Raw genomic sequence first — 12,920 nt, 5'->3', positions numbered from 1 at the left:
TGGCGGGCGCCTGTAGTCCCAGCTACTCGGGAGGCTGAGGCAGGAGAATGGCGTGAACCCGGGAGGCGGAGCTTGCAGTGAGCTGAGATCCGGCCACTACACTCCAGCCTGGGCGGCAGAGCGAGACTCCGTCTCAAAAAAAAATAAATAAATAAAAATAAATAAATAAAATAAAAAATAAAATAAAATAAATAAAATAAAATTAAAAGTATATGCTTAGGTTATATGCAAATACTACGACACCATTTAATATAAGGGACTTGAGCATCTGTGGATATTGGTACACTGGGGGAGGATTGTGTCCTGGAATAAATATCCCATGGATACTGGGTGAAGACTATACATTGCTAATTAAAAAAAAAATTTTTTTTAGCTGGGCACAGTGGCTCATGGCCTACCTCTTTGGGAGGCCGAGGTAGGAGGATCACTTGAGGCCAGGAGTTCAAGATCAGCCTGGGCAATGTAGCTAGACCTGTCTCTATAAAAATTTTTAAAAGCTGGGCATAGTAGCTCACGCCTGTAATCCCAGCACTTTGGGAGGCTGAGGTGGGTGGATCATGAGGTCAGAAGATCAAGACCATCCTGGCTAACACTGTAAAATGCTGTCTGTACTAAAAATACAAAAATTAGCCAAGTGTGCTGTTGTGCACCTGTAGTCCCAGCTACTCAGGAGGCTGGGGCAGGAAAATCGCTTGAACCCAGGAGGCGGAGGTTGCAGTGAGCCGAGATCGTGCCGTCTCAAAAAAAAATTTTTTTTTAATTAACTGGGCTCAGGGGTCACGCCTGTAATCCCAGCACTTTGGGAGGCCGAGGCAGGCGGACCACCTGAGCTCAGGAATTCGTGACCAGCCTAGCCAACGTGGTGAAGCCCCATCTGTACTAAAAATACAAAAATTAGCTGGGTATGGTTGCAGGTGCCTGTAATCCCAGCTACTTGGGAGGTTGAGGCATGAGAATGACAGGCAGAGCTTGCAGTGAGCCGAGATCACATCACCCTACTCCAACCTGGCAACAGAGCAAGACTCCGTCTCAAGAAGAAGGAAAAAAAGATCTATTGGATTAAATTAGGGCCCAGCCCGATGACCTAATTTAACCTTAATTACCTCAATTACCTCTTTAAACATCCTAACTCCAAATACAGTCACAATCTGTAGTACTTCAACATATGAGTTGGGGTGGGAGGATTCAGTCCATACAACATCCTAGAAATCTGATCTTTCCTGATAAGCTATTATGTTCATATTCATATACAATGAATCTCTCTCTGAAAGCATACAACCTTCAATAGCCCTAAATATTTGCTTAAACATTATTTAGATCATAAAAGTAACACCTGAATTTTTTTTTTTTTTTTTTTTTAAATGGAGTCTTGCTGTGTCACCCAGGCTGGAGTGCAGTGGCGTAATCTCAGCTCACTGCAACCTCCACCTCCTAAATTCAAGCAATTCTCCTGCCTCAGCCTGCAGAGTAGTGGGACTACAGGCACGCACCACCACGCCTGGCTAATTTTTGTCTTTTTAGTAGAGATGGGGTTTCACCATATTGGCCAGGCTGATCTCAAACTTCTGACCTCGTGATCCACCCGCCTTGGCCTCCCAAAGTGCTGGGAGTAGAGGCGTGAGCCACCTCGCCTGGTGTAAGACCTGAGTATTAAAAGCAATTTGAAATTACAGAGAAGTGAAAATGTTATCTAAATTGCCATTTTCTAAATACAGCCCATGTTACTATTCTTTTGATGTATTTTTATAGCCTTTCTTATGCATAGTGTTCTTACATAGTTATATTTACTCACAGATTTGGTTTTGGCTTTTTATACCTAAATGTACATAGCAAGCATTTTCCCATGTCCTGGCATGTTTTTTGAAAATGTTATTTATAAAGGCTGCATAATATGGGATTTAGCATGAATACCATAATTTACTTAACCATTTCTCTACAGTCAGATATGTCAGATGCTTCCAATATTTGCAGTTATAAATAGACCTGAGAGAAATGTTTTTCCTGTGTAACAATTTTTCCATTTTTAAAATTATTTCCTTAGAGCCGAGAATGAGAATGGATTTGGATGCTTTAATATATTATGGCTTTTTGTTTTCCAAAAAGTTTATGCCAATTTGTACTCCTATTACGCAAATAAGAGAGTGCCTTTTTTCTTTTCTTTTCTTTTTTTTTTTTTTTTGGGAGATGGAGTCTCGCTTTGTTGCCCAGGCTGGAGTGCAGTGGCGCAATCTTGCTTCACTGCAAGCTCTGCCTCCCGTGTTCATGCCATTCTCCTGCCTCAGCCTCCCTAGTAGCTGGGACTACAGGCGCCCACCACCACGCCTGGCTAATTTTTTTTTTTTTTTTGTATTTTTAGTGGAGATGGCGTTTCACTGTGTTAGTCAGGATGGTCTCGATCTCCTGACCTCGTGATCCACCTGCCTCAGCCTCCCAAAGTGCTGGGATTATAGGCATGAGCCACCGCGCCTGGCCAACAGAATGCCTTTTTAAAATCTTGAGATGGGGCATTACTATGTTGCCCAGGCTGGTCTCCAACTCCTGAGCTCATGCAAACCTCCCGCCTTGGCCTCCCAAAGTACTGGAATTACAGGCGTGAGTCACCTTGCCTGGCCCAAGAGTGTTTCTTTTAGTGAACATTGATTAGCATTGGGTAGCATCATTATTTTTACTCTTTATTAACTTGGTAGGCAACATGTGTATTATTATTATTATTTGCATTTAAAAATTTCTAGTGGCGGCCAGACACAGTGGCTTACACCTGTAATCTCAGCCCTTTGGGATGCCAAGGCAGGTGGTTCACAAGGTCAGGAGTTCGAGACCAGCCTGACCAACAGGGTGAAATCCTGTCTCTACTCCAAATACAAAAAATTAGCAGGGCATGGTGGCATGCACCTGTAATCTCAGCTACTCAGGAGGCTGAGGCAGGAGAATTGCTTGAACTTTGGAGGCGGAGTTCGCAGTGAGCCAAGATTGCGCCACTGCACTCCAGCCCAGGCAACAGAGCAAGACTCTGTCTCAAAAAAAAAAAAAACAAAAAAAAAAAATTTCGGCCGGGCGCGGTGGCTCACGCCTGTAATCCCAGCACTTTGGGAGGCCGAGGCGGGCGGATCACGAGGTCAGGAGATCGAGACCAGCCTGGCTAACACGGTGAAACCCCGTCTCTACTTTTAAAAAAAATACAAAAAACTAGCCGGGCGAGGTGGCGGCGCCTGTAGTCCCAGCTACTCGGGAGGCTGAGGCAGGAGAATGGCGTGAACCCGGGGGGCGGAGCTTGCAGTGAGCTGAGATCTGGCCACTGCGCTCCAGCCTAGGCGACAGAGTGAGACTCCGTCTCAAAAAAAAAAAAAAAAAAAAAAAAAAAAAAATTTCTAGTGGCTGAATGTGCTGTATCATGCCTGTAATCCCACCACTTTACCACTTTGGGAGGCCGAAGTGGGAGAAATGCTTGAGTCCAGGAATTTGAGATCAGCCTGGACAATATAGTGAAGCTTAATCTCTACAAAAAATAAAAAAATTAGCTGGGCCTGTTGACTCATGCCTGCAATCCCAGCTACTTGGGAGGCTGAGGCAGAAGGATCATTTGAGCCCAGGAGGTTGAGGCTGCAGTGAGTCGTGATCATGTCACTCTAGCCTTGGCGACAGAGTGAGACTGTCTCAAAAATATATATACATAATAAAACAAATTCTAGTGAGGTAAAATATTTTTCCATATGTTTGTTGATTAGCTGTATTCCCACTTTTGGGAACTGTGGTATGTTTGTCCATTTATCTACTGAATTTTCAGTGTTTTTGTCAATTTGTATGAGCTCTTTTTATGGTAAAAATGTTAATTTATAAATTTGTGTTTTTCTCCCCAGATCTGTTGTTAATTTTGGCCTTTTTAATGTTACATAGAGGGCTAGGGATGGTGGCTCAAGCATGTAGTCCCAGTGTTTTGGGAGACCAAGGCAGGAGGATCACTGGGGCCAGGAGTTCAAGACTGGGCTGGGCAACATAGCAAGATTCCATCTCTACAAAAATTAAATTAAATTAAATTAGATTTAAAAATTAGCCAGGTAGCCGGGCACGGTGGCTCAAGCCTGTAATCCCAGCACTTTGGGAGGCCGAGACGGGCGGATCACAAGGTCAGGAGATCAAGACCATCCTGGCTAACACGGTGAAACCCCGTCTCTACTAAAAAATACAAAAAACTAGCCGGGCGAGGTGGCGGGCGCCTGTGGTCCCAGCTACTCCGGAGGCTGAGGCAGGAGAATGGCGTAAACCCGGGAGGCGGAGCTTGCAGTGAGCTGAGATCCGGCCACTGCACTCCAGCCTGGGCGACAGAGCCAGACTCAGTCTCAAAAAAAAAAAAAAAAAAAAAAGCCAGGTGTGTTGGCATGCACCTGTAGTCCTAGCTACTGGGGAGGCTGAGGTGAGAGGATAACCTGAGCCCAAGAGGTCCAGGCTGCAGTGAGCCGTGATCCCACCACTGCATTCCAGCCTGGGTGACAGAGTGACACCTTGTCTCAAAAAAAAAAAAATGACAATTTTCTATAGAGTGGCACCGTGGCTTAGTAGAAAGAGCGCAGGCTTTGGAATAAAAGTTTAGAATCCTGGGTCACCTATTTAATGTGTCCTCTACTCCCTGTTTTGTAAAATCAGACAAATTACCTTGAATATTTATAATTGGGACAAAGATAAGATGAACTGTGCCTGACAGACAACAAATGTTAGCTTTTCCCATCTTAAGCCACTTGGTATATGAACATTTTCAGAATCAAAATCGAGTCGCTTGTGTTAACAACAAGAAGAAAAAAACTCTGACAAATAGTGCCGAGGAAGACCATGAAGAGAGGATTCTCATACATAAATGCCTGATAACAGAAACTGTCATAAAAGACTGCCAAACTGCAACCTTGGACAATGGCCATCACAATCTTACACAAAAAATACTCCTGCAAAGGACATTTGCCCAACAACTGGCTGCCCAACCTCAAACTAGCATGATCCTTGTTATTAATCCTTGGATTCATAGCCAAGGATAATTATCTCAAAACAATTGTGCAATTCTTATCTATCCTTTGAAAATCTTTGTCCTCCTTTACTTTCCTGAATACACACATAGTTTACTATGGTATGTGAATTCCCTCTGCAATGCCTTATTCCTGAAAAAATACCATTTTCTTTAGAGAGCCTCTCTCTGATATTTAGGTTAACAGGTATACGGAGTGCAGTGTGGTTCTAAATCTTTTTCCCTAGATTGCTAACAAATTGTCTCCTTACTTACTTTTAGCTATTCCTGGCAGGGGAAGAGTCTGTGTTTTGTTTTTTGTTTGTTTTTGCGAGATGGAGTCTCACTCTGTCGCCCAGGCTGGAGTGCAGTGGCATGATCTCGGCTCACTGCAACCTCGCCTCCCGGGTTCAAGCCTCCAGAGTAGCTGGGACTACAGGCGCGCGCCATCACGCCTGACTAAGTTTTCTATTTTTAGTAGAGATGGGGTTTCGCCATGTTGGCCAGGCTGGCCTCAAACTCCTGACCTTGTGATCTGCTTCCCAAAGTGCTGGGATTACAGACGTGAGCCACCGCGCCTGACCAGAGTTTTGCTCTTGTTGCCCAGGCTGGAGTGCAATGGCACGATTTCAGCTCACTGCAACCTCTGTCTCCCGGGTTCAAGTGATTCTCCTGCCTCAGCCTCCCAAGTAGCTGGGATTACAGGCATGCACCACCACACCCAGCTAATTTTGTATTTTTAGTAGAGATGGGGTTTCTCCATGTTGGTCAGGGTGGTCTTGAACTCCCAACCTCAGGTGATCTGCCTGCCTCAGCCTCCCACAGTGCTGGGATTACAGGCGTAAGCCACCTCCCCTGGCCAATTTTTTGACTTTTTGTAGAGATGAGATGTCCCTATGGTGCCCAAGCTGGTCTTGAAATCCTGGGCTCAAGTGATCCTCCTGCCTTGGCATCCCAATGTGCTGGGATTACAGATGTGAGCTTCTATGCTTGGTCTATTTTTATTTTTATTTAGAGATGAGGTCTTGCTATGTTTCCAAGGCTGAACTTGTTACTGAATTGAACTAGGGTCCACTCGCCTGGTGCAGTAAACCAAACATGTATATTGAGGTTTTGCAGTGGGACAAAGGAAGGCATTTGTTTTCAGGGCACCAAGCAAGAAAAATCAGGCAGCTCATGATTAAAATGTGACCTCCTGAATGGCTTATAAGCAAAGATTTTGTTTTTATTGAAATAGTGTCTTGCTGTGTTGCCCAGGCTGGAGTGCAGTGATGTGATCATGGCTCACTGCATCCTTGACCTCCAAGGCTCAATTGATCCTCCCACCTCAGCCTCCTTAGTAGTTGGTACTGTTGGTATGCACCACCAGCGCCGACTAATATTTGCATTTTTTTATAGAGATGAAATTTTGCCATGTGTCCCAGGCTGTTCTTGAACTCCTGGCTTCAAGCAATCTGCCGGCCGTGGCCTCCCCAAATCCTGGGACTATAGGCATCAGCCACCGTGCCTGGCCATAAGCAAAGGGATTTTTTGTTTTGTTTTGTTTTTTTGAGATGGAGTCCTGATATGAGATGGAGTGCAGTGGCACAATCTTGGCTCACTGAAACCTCCGCCTCCTGGGTTCAAATTGTTCTTGTGCTTCAGCCTCCCAAGTAGCTGGGACTATAGGCATGCACCAACACACCCGGCTACTTTTTGTTATATATATATATAATTTTTTTTTGAGACAGAGTCTTGCTCTGTCGCCCAGGCTGGAGTGCAATGGCGCGATCTTGGCTCACTGCAACCTCTGCCTCCTGGTTTCAAGCAATTCTCCCGCCTCAGCCTCCTGAGTAGCTGGGATTGCACGCCACCATGCCCAGCTAATTATATTATTTTTTTTAGAAGTAGAGAAGGGGTTTCACCATGTTGGCCAGCCTGGTCTCAAAATCCTGACCTTGTGATCCACCCTCATCAGCCTCCCAAAGTGCTGAGATTACAGGCATGAGCCACTGTGCCCAGCCAGGCTTTCTGTGTTTGTTTGTTTGTTTGTTTTTTACAGAGTCTTGCTCTGTTGCCCAGGCTGGAGTGCAGTGGTATGATCTCGGCTCGCTGCAACCTCTACCTCGGGTTCCAGTGATTCTTGTGCCTCAGCCACCTGAGTAGCTGGGACTACAGGTGTGTGCCATCACTCCTGGCTAATTTTTATTTTTTATTATTTATTTATTTATTTTTTTTGAGACGGAGTCTCGCTCTGTAGCCCAGGCTGGAGTGCAGTGGCCAGATCTCAGCTCACTGCAAGCTCCGCCTCCCGGGTTCACGCCATTCTCCTGCCTCAGCCTCCCGAGTAGCTGGGACTACAGGCGCTGCCACCTCGCCCGGCTATTTTTTGTATTTCTTAGTAGAGACGGGGTTTCACCGTGTTAGCCAGGATGGTCTCGATCTCCTGACTTCGTGATCCGCCCATCTCGGCCTCCCAAAGTGCTGGGATTACAGGCTTGAGCCACCGCGCCCGGCCAATTTTTATATTTTTTAGTAGAGATGGGGTTTTGCCATGTTGGCCAGGATGGTCTTGAACTCCTGGGCTCAAGAGATAATCCCCTCTTGGCCTCCCAAAGTGCTGGGGTTACAGGCATGAACCACTGTGTCTGGCCTAAGCAAAGGTTTTTAACCCTTTCCTGGTTTAGAAAAAAAAAAAAAGTGCAACTCGCCGCCAGTGCTCATTTAATTTCACATAAACACGCTCATTGAGGCTGAAGCAAACGACTGGTTTTCAATGTGAACATAAAATATAAAAAACTATTCTTGGAGTTATTTCTAAACAGAACTAACATCAGGATCATCTGAATCATCAGAATTGTCTATTTTGGAAAAATTGGATTCATGAAATGAATCTTCAGCCAACAACTCTTTGAGAATGATGTTAAAATCACATTTAAGAATGTTGTGTTTTCTAGGATTTGCCATTATCAGCGATTGAGAATTACTACATTTTGTAAATGGAAATATCACTACCAAAACCAGAATGCTATAAATAGAATGATGTCTTTTGTTTCCAAAGTCAATATGCTAGAGCAATTTGAAATCCTCCTTCCTAGGTCTCCAAAAGTGCTGGGATTACAGATTTAAGCCACCATGCCCAAAAGGCCTCACACAGTGACATTATGATTACTTCTTTTGGTCACTGCATTCAAAGTTCAGCATCTCAGGCCGGGCGCAGTGGCTCACCCCTGTAATCCCAGCACTTTGGGAGGCCAAGGTTGGCGGATCATCTGAGGTCAGAAGTTCAAGACCAGCCTGGCGAACATGGTGAAATCTCGTCTCTACTAAAAATAAAAAAATGAGCCGGGCGTGGTGGCATGCACCTGTAATCCCAGCTACTCAGGAGGCTGAGGCAGGAGAATCACTTGAACCCGGGAGGCAGAGGTTGCTGTGAGCCAAGATTGCACCACTGCACTCCAACCTGGCCGACAGAGCGAGACTCTGTCTCAAACAAAACAAAACAAAACAAAAAACAGAATTCAGCATCTCACTGCTCAGTTGGCTTTGGGCATAAACATGCCTCATAAACTGATGGTATATTCCAAATGGTTATTGTCAGTTCATTAATTTTCTTTGTTTTTCCTTTTCTTTTCTTTCTTTTTTTTTTTTTATTTGAGACGGAGTCTTGCTCTGTTGCCCAGGCTGAAGTGCTGTGGCGCAATCTCGGCTCACTGCAAGCTCCACATTTAGGGTTCATGCCATTCTCCAGCCTTAGCCTCCCAAGTAACTGGGACTACAGGAGCCTGCCACCATGCCTGGCTAATTTTTTGTATTTTTTTTTAGTAGAGACGGGGTTTCACTGTGTTAGCTAGGATGGTCTCGATCTCCTGACCTCGTGATCCACCTGCCTTGGCCTCCCAAAGTGCTGGGATTACAGGCGTGAGCCACTGCGCCCGGTCAGTTGTTTTCCCTTTTCTTTTTTTTTTTTTTTTTTTTTTTTTGAGACGGAGTCTCGCTCTGTCGCCCAGGCTGGAGTGCAGTGGCGCAATCTCGGCTCACTGCAAGCTCCGCCTCCCGGGTTCACGCCATTCTCCTGCCTCAGCCTCCCGAGTAGCTGGGACTACAGGCGCCCACAACCGCGCCCGGCTAATTTTTTGTATTTTTAGTAGAGACGGGGTTTCACCGTGGTCTCGATCTCCTGACCTTGTGATCCGCCCGCCTCGGCCTCCCAAAGTGCTGGGATTACAGGCGTGAGCCACGGTGCCCGGCCGTTTTCCCTTTTCTTAACAATAGAAATGGGGGTTGCTTGGCACGGTGGCTCACGCCTGTAATCCCAGCACTTTGGGAGGCCGAGGCGGGCAGATCACCTGAGGTCAGGAGTTCAAGTCCAGCCTGGCCAACACGGTGAAACCCCATCTCTACTAAAAATACAAAAATTAGCTGGGGATAGCGGCGTGTGCCTGTAATCCTAGCTATTCGGGAGGCTGAGGCAGGAGAATCGCTTAAACCTGGGAGGCGGAGGTTGCAGTAAGCCGCAGTGAGCCGAGATCGTGCCACTGCACTCCAGCCTGGTGACAGAAATAGAGGTAGGGGTCTCACTATGTTGCCCAGGCTGGTCTCGAACTCCTGGGCTTAAGGGATCCTCCCACTTCGGCCTCCGAAAGTTCTGGGATTACAGGCATGAGCTACTGTGCCTGGCTTCCAGTACACGAATTTTCTTCCTTCTTCCTTCTTCCTCCTTCCTCCTTCCTTCTTCCTTCTTCCCTCCCCTCCCCCTCCTCTCCCCTCCCCCTCCCATCCCCCACTCCCCTCCCCTCCCTCCCCCTCCTCCCCCTCCCCCTCCCTCCCCTTCCTCCTCCTTCCCCTCCCCTCCCCTCCCCTTCCCTTTTTCCTTCCCCTTTTCCTTTCCCTTCCTTTCCTTTTTTTCCTTTCTCTCTCTCTCTTTCTTTTTTTTTTTTTTGAAGGAGTCTAGCTCTGTCGCCCAGACTGGAGTGCAATGACGTGATCTCACTGCAACCTCTGCCTCCTGGATTCAAGCAATTCTCCTGCCTCAGCCTCCCTAGTAGCTGGGATTACTGGCATGTGCCACCTTGCCCTGCTAATTTTTTGGTATTTTTAGTAGAGATGGTGTTTCACTACGTTAGTCAGGCTTGTGTCGAACTCCTGACCTCAGGTGATCCACCCACTTCGACCTCCCAAAGTGCTGGGATTACAGGCATGAGCCACTGCGCCTGGCCAGTACACTAATTTTCAGTCAAGTCAAATAACATATTGTTCTCTGGTCAATAGCACATTCACTTCTCTGGAGGAAGGTATTAAACAGAAGCCAAATTCTAGTCAGTAGGTTGCTTGAAAACATGGAACACAGGTCAGGGAATCTTGGGTCCTCATGGTTAGTAGGCATGGAACACCCATCTTCATCTGCTAAAGGCAGAAATCTGCTAAGGGGTCAGAATGTTTGAAGTGCTGGTTAGGCCACCCTGTTTCTTGCAAGGCATACATTTTGCTTATTAAGGTTCACTTTTTTTTTTTTTTTTTTTAAGACTCTAGAAAGCCTATTTCCTCTCTGTTATCATGTTTTTTTTTTTTTTTCTGAAACCGAGTCTCGCTCTGTCGCCCAGGCTGGAGTACAGTGGCGCTATCTCAGCTCACTGCAAGCTCCACATCCCAGGTTCATGCCATTCTCCTGCCTCAGCCTCCCAAGTAGCTGGGACTACAGGTGCCCGCCACCATGCCTGGCAAATTTTTTTGTATTTTTAGTAGAGATGGGGTTTCACCATGTTAGCCAGGATGGTCTCGATCTCCTGACCTCATGTTATCACATTCTTTAGGCAGGGTGTAATGCATTTGATTATGACATTTATTTATTTATTTATTTATTTTTTTTTTTGAGACGGAGTCTCGCTCTGTCACCCGGGCTGGAGTGCAGTGGCCGGATCTCAGCTCACTGCAAGCTCCGCCTCCCGGGTTCACGCCATTCTCCTGCCTCAGCCTCCCGAGTAGCTGGGACTACAGGCGCCCGCCACCTCGCCCGGCTAGCTTTTTGTATTTTTTAGTAGAGACGGGGTTTCACCGTGTTAGCCAGGATGGTCTCGATCTCCTGACCTCGTGATCCGCCCGTCTCAGCCTCCCAAAGTGCTGGGATTACAGGCTTGAGCCACCGCGCCCGGCTGACATTTATTTTACAATTAAGAGAGTACATTAGATTTCAACTGTGGACCAGGTGCGGTGGCTCATGCCTGTAATTCCAACACTTTGGGAGGCCAAGGTGGGCAGATCACTTGAAGCCAGGAGTTTGAGACCAGTCCGGCTAACATAGCAAAACCTGTCTCTACTAAAAGTACAAAAATTAGCTGGGTACGATGCTGCCTGACTGTAGTCTCAGTTAATTGGGAGGCTGAGGCACGGGAATTGGTTGAACCCAGGAGGTGAAGGTGCATTCCAGCCTGGGCAACAGAGTGAGACCCTGTATCAAAAAAAGAAAAAAAAGATTTCAACTGTGATTAGCTTTATCTAGTTTGTGAAAATTCTGCTTTGGAGTTTTTTATTAAGAAAATAAATACGTGTATATATAAATAGAGACAGAGTCTTGCTATATTGCCCAGGCTGGTCTTGAACTCCTGGCCCCAAGTGAGCCTCCCATCTCGGCCTCCTAGAGTGATAGTGAGCCACCACACCTGTTCTGCTTTGGAGATTAGATGCCTTGATTGTATCCTCCTAAATCTTAGCCACCTATTACTATTACTGTTTGTTTTTGAGGATGGGCCTCATCTAAGAATTACTGATTCCAGAGCCAGGTGCAGTGGCACACTGCCTGTATTCTCAGCTAGTCTGGAGGCTGAGATGGGAAGACTGCCTGAGTTCAGGAGCTAAAGGCTATAGTACACTATGATTACACCTGTGAATAGGTACTGCACTCTAGCCTGGGCAACACAGCAAGACCTTGTCTAAAAAAAAAAAGAATGGGCCGGGCGCGGTGGCTCACGCCTGTAATCCCAGCACTTTGGGAGGCCGAGGCGGGCGGATCACAAGGTCAGGAGATCGAGACCACGGTGAAACCCCGTCTCTACTAAAAATACAAAAAATTAGCCGGGCGCGGTTGTGGGCGCCTGTAGTCCCAGCTACTCGGGAGGCTGAGGCAGGAGAATGGCGTGAACCCGGGAGGCGGAGCTTGCAGTGAGCCGAGATTGCGCCACTGCACTCCAGCCTGGGCGACAGAGCGAGACTCAAAGAAAAAGAATGATTTCACACACCTATCTATCATATTGCCACCCATTTGTACAGACTTCAGAACCCAGGCTTCTGATAATTTCTCCAGTGTATCTTCCGTGACATTATGTGCTCACTTTAGTCCAGCAAGAAGACTGAAGCAAACAAAAATTGGTAAAAAAGATGGGGATGGCTGGGCCCGGTGGCTCACGCCTGTAGTCATAGCACTTTGGGAGGCTGAGGCAGGCAGATCACGAGGTCAGAAGATCAAGACCATCCTGGCTAACATGGTGAAACCCCATCTCTACCAAAAAATATTTTAAAAAATTAGCCGGGCATGGTGGTGGGAGCCTGTAGTCCCAGCTACTTGGGAGGCTGAGGCAGGAGAATGGCATGAACCCGGGAGGCGGAGGTTGCAGTGAGCCGAGATCGCGCCACTGCACTCCAGCCTGGGCAACAGAGCAAGACTTTGTCTCAACACACACACACACACACACACACACACACACACACACACACACACACACAAAGATGGGGATGTCCTTTGCAGTCACAGGATGTGAAATTAGTTTCAGAGTCAATGTCTCAGAGTCAAGCTGGGTGGATAAAGCGAATGAATCCTTTGTGTGGGTGAGGGAGGGGGAGGGAAAGGCTACTTCTGTTGCATCCAGGTCCCAGTAACAGTAATCAGTGAGATTTTAGGGTTTGATGTTCTTATTTTCTCTGATCCTAGGTTCTTGGTAGGACTTCTCCCTTAATA

Source organism: Macaca nemestrina, chromosome 14, assembly GCF_043159975.1.
Source record: "Macaca nemestrina isolate mMacNem1 chromosome 14, mMacNem.hap1, whole genome shotgun sequence".
NCBI classification, from domain to species: Eukaryota; Metazoa; Chordata; class Mammalia; order Primates; family Cercopithecidae; genus Macaca; species Macaca nemestrina.
Note: the sequence above shows the minus strand (reverse complement) of the source record.